Source organism: Vicugna pacos, chromosome 14, assembly GCF_048564905.1.
Source record: "Vicugna pacos chromosome 14, VicPac4, whole genome shotgun sequence".
Classification (NCBI taxonomy): Eukaryota; Metazoa; Chordata; class Mammalia; order Artiodactyla; family Camelidae; genus Vicugna; species Vicugna pacos.
In genome coordinates this window covers 51,819,624-51,831,257 of record NC_133000.1, presented here as the reverse complement: position 1 = coordinate 51,831,257, position 11,634 = coordinate 51,819,624, and the positions used below count along the sequence as shown (strand labels likewise).

The following is an 11,634-nucleotide window of genomic DNA, read 5'->3' as shown; positions in this document are numbered from 1 at the left end:
TCATCAAAGGTCCTACTTTTTGTCTGTGGGTGTGATGCTGCCATTCACAGCTGTGCTGTCTGCTGCCTGGTTGGAGGTGGGCCCAGTCTCCTCTTCACATATTTTCAACTTCTTTGTGATTGCCTGGTAACAGACAGCTGGCTTCTCGGTTTGGCTGAGCAGGAAGTGATGGAAATGAGGGACTGCATCTTTTACAGCCTCGCTAATTGTTGGGTGCCATTTAAATGCGGCCATGGGTCCAGCCATCATCCCCTTCACGGTACTAGGCTTGGGGATGGTAAGATCCTTCTCATCCTTTGGGAGCCAACCCCACTTCTGGGGACTTTGCTCCTGGGTTCTTTTTAGAGGGGACTTGGAGCCTCTCTCTGAGGAGCCTGAAGACACTTGCTTCTTTCCTTCTCCCATGTTCTTCTTCACCTTCCGTTCAGACAGACTAAGCTTGTGCTTCTCATCACCTGAGTCTGGCCTACTTCTCTCCTCCCTGGAATTACACCAATTCTTGTCATCAGCTGAATTGTGGGATGATGTCTGGTCTTTCCCTTTGGCTCTTCTGAGGAACTCTTCTATGGCATCCACAGCTTACTGGAATCTCTTCCCCTTGTTAATCTTTATCATCTTCTCCTTATGCACATGATACAGTTTTAGCTGTTCCACTTTGATCCAGGCATTCCAAAAAACTTTACAAAGAAGTGTTTCTTTCCATGCAGCTTCTTTAAGTCCTTGGGTGGGTTAACAATCTTTCCCGGCCAAGGAGGATACCGACCGAGTTTCCCCCACACCAAATCGCCGAGCTGCAGACTCACAGTCACCATCTTACCACCAAACCCATCAATTTCTAATATTTAAAGTAAAAAGAAAAAAAATGTAACAAATGGAATACCGCTAATATTTTTAGAGGGTACGTTGGCAAATTTCTGTAGAATAGCTTTGGAAAATTGTTTTTAGTTATCCTTAAAATTTTTTAAATAAAATATTTTAATTACCTCATTTTGAAAAACTCTAGTGGACACAGATCTTAAAGTTCAGTCACACACAACTTGAGATGATCTCCACAGAGCGTGTGGTTCACGTTCCATATGAAGAGATGGACATTGTCTTACTAAAATTTCTTGACTAATAGCAGTTCATAGTTAGAGTGTGCACTCAGCGTAACCAATCAGTCCCTACTTCCCCTTCCCGTTCCTTCCTATGTGGACCTATCTTGTAGTTGTGAAAATATCCACATCCACAAACAATGAATCTGAAAGTTGGTAGTGTTTTCCAGTGTTACATTTAGCAGTGGATGACATTTTAATTAGTTCTTCCCTAGGAATATGTCCAAGTGAATTGTCTATGCCTGTTTATAGGTATGTGTATGTATGTGTAACTTTTTTGGCTTTTTTTCTTTCAACAATTCCAAATAGCAATTTATTGTTTGAAAGAAGTGGGGAGTAGGCTGGAAGTTCATTTATATTAGATTGTAGTAAGCCCAGGTTTAATATATTACTGATTCAATGCAGTTATAACCAGTTATCCCTATTCAGCTGAACTCTACACGTATATTTACCACCAACATTGTGTCAGATGATTGGTTTTCAAATTGTGTTTCTTGGTGACTGGCAAAACTGACAAATTGTTAATGTTATGGTTCTCTCATTTCTGCATCAACCACAATACTACTTTTATCTACTTCATATGTATAAGGGAGTTTTTTAAAAAGTGTCTAAGCATTTACAATAAGACATGAGAATTATTTTTATTTTATTCTAAAATGGTTTCTATAAAATTTGCCATTATGGAAAGAGCTTATGGAAGCATTGTAGACAGACATACAGTAAGGAAATGCTGACCACAATTGTCCAGGTATTTGTTGCCAAGTGTATTATAATTTTGGTGAAATCATTTTAATATTCTCAAAGTTCTGTTATGTTCTATGGACTGTGATTCTACAGTTTTCATATTTACAGTGGGTAACTTTCAAAGTTTTATTCATGTTCTCCCATTTAGAATATACATTCAGATATTGTGATGGCTGAGTACATGCAAATCTTTGTTTCTCTGTATAAAGAAAGAGTATGTACTGGTAGATGTTTCAACTGAAAATTAATATGCTAAATTATTTTCAAAGATAGTCACACTGCAAATTAATGAAATAATGTATGAATGTGAAAAACAATTTGTGTTTTCCAAAATAAAATTCCCAAGAGTTTTTTTCAGAATTATTTTGGATTAAAGACAAGAATAGGTGTTTCCACAGTTTTCAGCAGTCACTTCCATTGGAGCTGTAAGTTTCAAAAAATAACTGATGTCAATTCAATAGCTTTACCTCTTTAACTTTGGCCATAGATTGTTTTGAGAAATATTTAAGTTTTGCATATTTCTTTATTCATAGAAATGTATCATTTATTCAGAAATGAGAAATTATGGCTCTCTTATTTGGCATTATTTTAAATATAATATTTAATGTCTCATAGCATCCTATACTGGTGTAAAATGCTTTGTTTGGAAGTCCTAATAATTTTTTTATGTGAAAATTTGTTGTGGCAAAATCTTGGGTTTGAGTCTCATCTCTGACTTGAGTTAATATCCATATGTAACATCATTAGGTCACTAAACCTGCTGAGCCTGTTTTTTGATAAGATAAAAATGTTTTGTTGTTTTTATTTCACTTGATTATTGTGAGGATCAAATAATGCCAATACAAATGACAACTGTTTTCCTTCCTTGAAATCCCGATCAGTATAAATATTCCTAGTATGTCCTATTATTTCAACTAGGAACTCAGATACACACATATAAACATTCCTTTGAATTACAATTACTTTCAAAAGGCCGTGCTAGTTACAAGCATCACATAGATAATTGGAAACTGGTGGTTGCAGCCAAATATGGTTCCCTTTAAAAAGTGGCACTGGCTCTTTTTTCCCTCCTTATGGTGACAGTCCCATGGTGTCTGTTTCTATGTTTGGAGGTGGGGAGGGGAGCGAGGGGAAAACAAGGGACGATTTATCTTAAATGTACTCAACACATAAAATTTTATATTTGATCACCCAGTTATTTTGCATATATTTTACACTCACACCCAGTGTTCAATGAATGTTCCTAGTCTTAGAGTTGCTGATTTTTGGAGAGCATTTCCATTGCATCTACATATTTGAAACTTTATACCACCATGATAGAGGCACTGGCATTAAACTTAGTCCTCCATCTCAGAACTTCCTTTCACTTGAGTTAATTATTCTTAGGAATTCATTGGCATGTGTCCTATACTCAAATCTCTGTTGATATTATCTCAAATACCAGATATTTTCATAATCTCAAACTTTATTAAAAAGAGAAGTTAGCTAAATATTTTCCCTCTTAGGGGTTTGCTTTTATAGGATACACATCTGTCAGTCCATCTCCTGCAATGCAAAAATCTACCTGCCAAGTGATGAAGGAGGGAATGGGGTAAAATTTATGTGGAGAAACATCCCTGGTGCATGTGTTTTTAAAAAGAATTTAAATAAGTTGTCAGTTACCTATCTTTTTCTCTTTGCTTTATTTGGAAATTTAAAGCAACAAAATTATGGATTCTGTTTATATTCTGACTTTTTCCCAAAAGTCATATAAGTTAGAAAATAATAAGATTTTAAAAACTAGATTAGATATATGGTGCATAAAAGAGAACTAGGAAAGCCAGAGGTAGTGTTAATATGCAAACACAACAGTCATAAAACATTCCACCCATTTGCTAAAAATGGACCACAAATTTGATTGTAAAATTCCTAAATGTCAAAGGCAAGATCCATTCAAAGAGTTAGAATGTCCCTGTGGGCTAACAACAAACAGTTCCTCAAGAGTAGAACAGCTCTCCTGATACTAAGTCTGAAATAAATGTCTCCTTTGGGCCCCATAATGGAAGGATCTTAGAAGTGTTAGAGATATTAGTGTTCAGCCAGTCCAAGAGCCTATTCCATTCCTGTATTCTTTCTGGTCTAGCCTTCCTAAAAGACCATATGTCTATTTGAATGAGTTCATTGGCAAAAAAGCTCAGCACTAATAAGGCATTTCATTATTCAGCAGACAATTTCTAGTTTTTAAAAATGTATTTCTTTTGTTTAGCCCTCGTTCTATGCATAATTCTTTCGTCATAATTTTAATTCTCTCGAGCAAAGTAGATCAAGAGTACTCCATATTCTGCTTTTAAATAATTTAAGAATAGCTGCCATTATTCCCTTATTCTTGCACACATTCATTAAAAAATGTGCATTGTGTTTCTAAAATTTACTGTGCAAAAAGTTTGGTGGATATAACTGTGAACAGTGAAAATTACTGCTCTTACTTCCGCTGGGTTTACCAAAAGAATTTTTTGTTTTTACATATGTCTGTTTATTTCACAGTTTCCTCCTTGGATTGAATATCATAAGTTCACCTTTTTGTCCTTTACTGCCATGCTCTTTGACCTGGTAGCCTGACTTGAATGGAATATGTCAATGGGTCCTTTGCCTTTGGGATTCTAGATGGGTGGGATACAGACAGTGGTGAAGAAGAGGAGGAGAGGATTGTGGTCAGTTATTTATTCCTTTGGTCAACACCCTGTGAAGACACCATCAGTTAGCTTTATCTATCAACCAAAGGTGACAGCTTCTATAAATCAACTCTGTTTCCAGTATTCATAATCTCTTCGTTTGTTCCTCTGTTTGCCTATGGTCCCCACTCTTCCTAGTTCAGTGATACTCAGCTTTCCCTTATGGAACTTATACCCTGATATTTTTTTAATCTATGTAACTCTTCTAAAAATTACTCATCTATTTTGTTTATTTCTTTCTAGGAATGTGATAGGCACAGTTTATAGTACCAGAAATAATGTCTACCATATAGTAAAGACATCTAGTAGATGCTAACTAAATAATTAAAAAAAAACAAACCTGAAGCTTGAGATTGCAGATTTCACCATATTCTTTTCCTTCTCTTCCTTCTTCTCCTCCTCTTTCTCCTCCCTCTCACTCTCTCTCTTATTATTACATAAAGAATCTTTGTGATTCTTAATTAAAATCCACATACTTGTAATTTATGAATTAATACAACTTTCAATAGGCAACTTTCTATGTACTTTATTTAACAAATCTAATTTCTTATCAACATTAATATAGAAAAAAGTTTGAACAGTTCAAAATTAAATTAATAGAAACATTCATGTAGTCATAATATAATCATCTGTAAGTCCTAGTACCAGTTTTCCTGGGAATACTTTAATTTGCCAAGGATATGTTGAAAATGTAATGTCTAAAGCTGTATTTTGTGTGTGTGTGTATATATATATATATGTGTGTGTGTGTATATATATATATATATATATGTATATATATATATATATATGTATATATATATACTGAAATCACAGTAGTAATTTTTTCATTCTCTTCAAATGAATATATTTTGTAATTAATTATCTAATACACTTATTTTGATTTACTAAGAATAAATATAGCCAAACATGGTAACAAAAGAACATTAGAACACAGAACAATGATAATACCTTCTGAATGATTTCAACTTTCTTTTCACTCACTGGAAATAGGAGAAATTACTGATGAGATACTTCAGTTTTTATCTCCAAATATTCAAATTATGTTTATTTGCCCAGTCTTAACAAGTAAAGTGGTGATTGCAGTAAATATCCAGCAAGTCACTTTTATGAGAGTATAATAGAGTATGTTTGATAAAGACACACTTGATTTCTTTTGGTAAGTGAAATTATATTTCTAATACACATTTGATGGAGTTTCTAATAACACATTTAACAGAAAGACTTCCATGTCCTGTATGAATAGATACATGCTCACATTGCACACTATATGTTTAGTGCATAGACTAGAGTTTGGAACATACTAAGTGTTCAATAGATGTTTTTTTACTGATTGACTATTGAAGTGTACATTTGTTAAATGATTCTCATGTAGTATAAAGGTTATTAAAAACACAGACTGCTCCTTGAAGTAAATGGAGACTTCCCCTATTTTTCTCCCTGCCGTCCTATTAATTTGGAAAGTACAACATATGGAAAAAGGAATTAATATTATGTGCACTTTTGAGTAAGTTGTAAGAATGCAAAACAAAATTATACTGAGAAATTGGTATCTTATTTGAAAGAAAAAAAAATAGAAGAGAATACCAGTCTGTCTTCTCTAATCAAGTCAGAGGTAAATTGGGAATCAGGGATGTAAAATTATGAAAAAATTGGAAATTTTTACCAAATTTTAAAACCTCTAACTGTGGTTATCCTCTGTTTTCCCATAGAAAACCCAAAACCTGGGAACATTTTTTTTTTATCATTTAGTTCACAGCAGAGATGAATAACTGGACAAGCAAGGGTCCCCTCTGCAATATCTTAAGTTGACCTCGTCACCAAGTAATAGAGGAAGGTGTAACATTGTTCATATAAAGTAAAGTGAGCCTAGACTTTAGAGGATGGGAAATGGAAGGATCACTGGGAGATAGAATCACAGTCCTAATGGCTTCTGAAGTCCTGATCAAATATGCTCAGAAGCCATAACTTATTGCACTTTATGTGATTTTTTTTCAAACATGTTGCCCACTGTGTCTTTGCTTTTTAAATCCAGTTGGGTGTAAGTTTTCCATTATCTTTAACAGAAAGCATCATACTTCATATTTATGGTCACTTTATTATATTTTTTAATAAAAGAAAACTTAGAACGTTTTTGAAACTGTTATGTTCACATGATCACTTCCAGCCCCTGAGGTTAATTCTACCTAAACACCATAGCTTCTATAAAAGGGGAATGGCTTGTGTTAAGGATAAGTGGATCATTCTTTGATAAATCAACATCCATATCTCTACTCCATCTCATACATCCATTTGTGCTATCATTCTCACCTAAATAAAACCTATTTATCCCCTCCCAAGAGAAAACAGCCAACATTCCTCCTGGAGAATATGAAACTATTCTTCCAGTTCCTGATATGTCACTTTATGGTGCTTCTGTGACTAAGTAATGTATTCTGAATATATAAAGAATGTAATAATATATAGGAGGAGGAATAACTGCAATAAAAATTACCATTTGGAGATGGGTAGAACAGAAAAATATACATCTCACTGTGGGAACAGTAAAGAGTAACCATCTATGTAGTGATATGAGCTGCTTGATTAGCCAAACTATATGTCCTTAGAGATACCCTATCTGAAGTTCCCTTATGTGAAGTGTCCTCCATGACCTTCTTTTAGTCGTTTAAAAATACAGTACTTACGGTCACATTTACAAGGTCATTTTGTAGATCTGTATAACTTTATCAGCCAAATCTATGTTGACAGTAAGTCATATGTTTTAGTAATTATTGCTTTCTTGAAATTCTTTTGCTAATATGACCAGAATCTGACAGCAGAATCTTTAGATTAAAAGTAGGCATAGATTTTTATCCTTTTGTATTTAGAATTGGTCTTGGTGCTTCAGTCATTTCTGTATCACTGAGCTAAACAGCTTCATATTTTGTTGAAATTTAACTTTCTTAGAGTGTGGGGACAGAGTTATTATATAGTTTATTATTTCCCTTAAGAAGTATATTTTTTCGGTGGAGAATTTTTAATCTGTGTTGCTTATGAGAGCCTTGGTATGTCAGGATCTTCCTGAATCTAATCTGCTAAAATTCTCACTTTGATGTCTCAGCTAGCACCAACTTCACATTCCATAATGCTTTCCTTCATCTGGATGAGCCTGGTATGGCCTCGCTCCATATACCAGTTAAAAAAGTGTGTTAGATTCTAATAGTACATGAGTGTTTGACTTTATTTAGATACTTCTTGAAAAACCAGTCATGCTCTAAAACTCACCCCCATAAATCAATATGTAATATAAGTTGCAAGAAAATCTGTGACAGAAGAAGTTATTTTGAGATCCATGATATCTTAAAATCATACTAGTTTTAAAAAATCTATTATGCTACCTCATAAGCTCAACCTTGTCATATGGAAAACTACTTTTGAAGTGGGTGAAAATATGTTCTCCAACTTTGGATAGGGCTAAAAGTTTAAGAAAATAAAGCCAGTTATTTTATGAACAGCTATTTTAGGACATAGATGTGGCTTTGGGATGAGAGGTGCATGAGTATAGAGGAGGTAAGTTCACTCAGAGAAGTCTTTTCCGTAGGTATTTTGATGGAGGTGCTGCTCCTTCACTGGAGAGGCTGCTTCACTGTAAGATTAAAGCCACAGTGGATCTTGACTTTGTTTTTATGAAGTAAGCCAATGTATTGAGACTAATACACCCTGTAGTGAGACACTAAATATGTTTTAAAAGTCACAATCATAGTGGTTAGTTAGTCCCATTTTTATTATCAAGTTTATCTGCTGTTTCCTCTTTCACTTGCTCTTACTATGAGAGAGTAGAACAAGTCCTTTATTAGTCAGACACCCTCAAATTTGCCTATTAAATGCAATCTGATCATGGAGGGTTATAATAAGCAAAACAGCCTATCCAGAGAAACTTTCATAACTTCTTTCCCAGCTATAACTTACCTTCAAGTACAAATGACTTAATTTGTTTTTGTCCTGTGGGATGCAAGATAAATTATAAGATTGTCTTTCTTTTCACATTTTTTTTCTTTTGAGGGACCAGGTTTTTATGGTAATATTTGGGAAGAAAAAAATTGAGGCCTTTTGTAGAAAAGATAATAATCCTTACAAGTAGAAAAATAATAGCCTATAATAGAAGTAGCTGATGTAGTCTTTGGTGTGGCTTTGAAACCTATTCCAAGTTGTACATTCAGGGGGGATTCTCAGAGCCATGTCACAGTGTTTTCTCATAAAGATGCTGCTCTTTCTCCTCCAGTCAGAAAGCATCTGGATAATATCCACACCAAATACTAAATAAGAAACATTGCAAAATATAAAATAAATTTTAAAAAAGGAAAGAAAACGTTGAACCTTAGGTACTGAGCAAATGCCAGGTCTTGCAAACATAATGCTAGTCCTAGATTATTGATTTAAAAACAACAAAAAAACTACAAAACAGTAAAACATAAAAACAACTTAATGTTTTATAGATTTTGGGAAAAAGAATTTTCAGCAAAGTACAAAAATTTAAATCACTTCTTTCATTAATTTTGTAATTATTTACTGTGAAGAAGCTCAGAATGTCCTTTCTGTTTTAAATACCAAAGTTGATAACTGAGCAAGGAAATGTAATTTGGATTATAAAATTTTTACTTTAATAAAAATACCTTAAACTGTGGAAAAAAATAAAAAGGTAAGGTGGCCAGTTCCTATTTTAAAAGGCAGTGTGCGACGTTTCAGACCTGACCATAGGCAATGACAAAGGGTCCAGCTGACAGTCCTCATGGAAGGCTGCAGACCACACCAGGCTTGGTGCAGGACCAGTGCAATCAGTCTCTGAAGAGTTGCAGATCTACACAAGCCCCCCCGGGCCAGTCATGTTCTTTCACCTGTTTACATTCTTAGCCTAGGCAACTTATTCCTCAGTCTCTGTAGATGAGGCTGTGGGCCGAGGTCATCTTCAGGCACCTCTGCAGAGTCCTTCTTATGGGGGCAGAAAAGAGAAACCTTGAAGTCAGTTTATATCACTCCAGCTCAGAACCCACTATTTTTAGACCCCAACCCTCCCTCCTTGTATCACACAAACCCCAGGGTCTATAAAATTGCCAGAGTCTTTTGTTCTGGGGCCCCTCAACAGATAGAAGGACCAATATGTCTGTGCTGATTCATCTGATCCTTGATCCATGTGCCCAAATCCATGGGGGAACAGAGTCAGCATTTTCTCCAGTTTTAGATTCTTGGTTATATATCACAGTAAGTGATTAATGGCTTAATTCTTATTTCTGGCTTGTGATTTTATTTGGCTTCTCTGACACTTAATGATAGCTCAGCTTGCTCTCTCCTAACTCAGCTGAGCTCCTGACTGTATGAAAATTACCAAAAAAAGGAAGCTATTAATGCAGAACTGTGCATCGCTAGCTATGATCTGATATCAGCACATTGGGTAGCCCAGATTCTGCCTCTCAACACTCATGAAACAAGTGTCTGAATATTGAGACATCCAGTAATGCTGATGCTGAAACTCCCAAAATATAAACACTGCGGGGAAGTTGAAACAAAATCATGCCTCATGTTTGCTTTCCAGATCTTGTGGATGCATCTGTGTCTGAGCCTCAATCACACCACAGTCCTAACTCTAAAGTAGTCTTGAAAATGTAGTTTTGAACGGACCAGGCTTTAAATTACAGGGAGGAACATTAGTGAGAGAATGGAAGATACTACAAAAACTGTCCACCATGTCTACCACAGTCCAAGTGTTTGCTAACAACATCTGTACACAAATATTTTTCACATTTAAACTTCCAAATAACATAATCTGGCTAAACAATGGAATTCTCTCCAAAGAAATGAAATTGCAATCAACATTTCAACCCTGAGTGATGATTATTTGTCATTTAACTCAGTTAATATCCCATCCAGACAAAACTATACTGTAGATAATTTATAAAGTGAAAACCTATAATACAACATACATTGCACAACATTGTAATGGAAAGTGAAAGAGAAATTAAAGAAAAATATAAATAACTAAACAGATAATCCACTTCTCATTTCTGCATATGAACATATAGCCAAATTAGGCAATATTGGCTTTTACAGTTTCTTTTCTTTTCCCACCAGTCTAATGTTCCGCTCTCTCTCAGACAGTAATTGGCAGCTGATTAGTCATCTGATAGGGTTGCAAAGACTTTGGCCTTAAGTATTCCTCTAAAATTCAATTCAGGTACTTTTCATTGACATTTTCCTGACTGTGGAAAAGACAGCATCTTATCCCTTTACTTAAGACATATACCTAATCCTGTAGGACAGAACCTAAAAATTGTAGGATGAGGTCTTTGCTGGAGTCTCACATGAGCTTCATGAGGCTTCTTTGTCATGTTTCAAACTGGTGCTTTACCGCGCACTCTGTGTGTGTGTGTGTGTATTTCAGTTTTGTTTCCATTTATTTCTTTTGCAGAGTTTCTGTATTTCTCATGAAATTCCCAACTCTTTACCCATTATATTCATCTTGATAGTAAAAATTTAAAACCTATTTTTAATAATTACTTTAAAGTATAGTTTTATTGTTAATTTCAATATATATGTCATTATTTGGTCTACTTCTACTAATTGTTTTTCTCTATTTATCATGGGTTGTATTTCCTACTCTTTGGAAATCATGTATTTTTAAATGTGTATATTCATAGGATGTATAATTAGAAGTTTGTAGTCTGTTATTTGGATTGAAAAATATTGAATTTGTTCAGGCAGACTTAATTTTCTAGTACATCAACTTGATGCTGTGAGGTTTCTGTTTTAGGCATTGTTCAAAAGTAGGTCCTTTTGAAATTGCACCTTGTACCTAGCGTGCAACTCTTAGTTCTGTGACATGTTTCTAACTCTTAAAGTTGGATTGTCTCCAATTTCAATAAGAAGTTCAAGGTTAAAGCCCTCTAAATTGTCATTAAATGAAATCCATACTCTGTCTCACCGGCATTGGGAAGATACTAAAATTGAAAGCACTTTGAGCGTTCAGTGTGATAATTTCTACTGTGTTCCTTGGAGTCTTACTTTGTAAATGTATAGTTTAAAAATTAGTATTATTTGAATTGAGTTTGACA

At 34.6% G+C, this 11,634-nt stretch overlaps 1 pseudogene; it reads right to left on the bottom strand.

Annotated features, from left to right (window-relative positions):
* On the bottom strand, positions 1-812 carry LOC102529805 (cytokine-like nuclear factor N-PAC; annotated as a pseudogene).
* Positions 813-11,634: the final 10,822 nt, after the last annotated feature.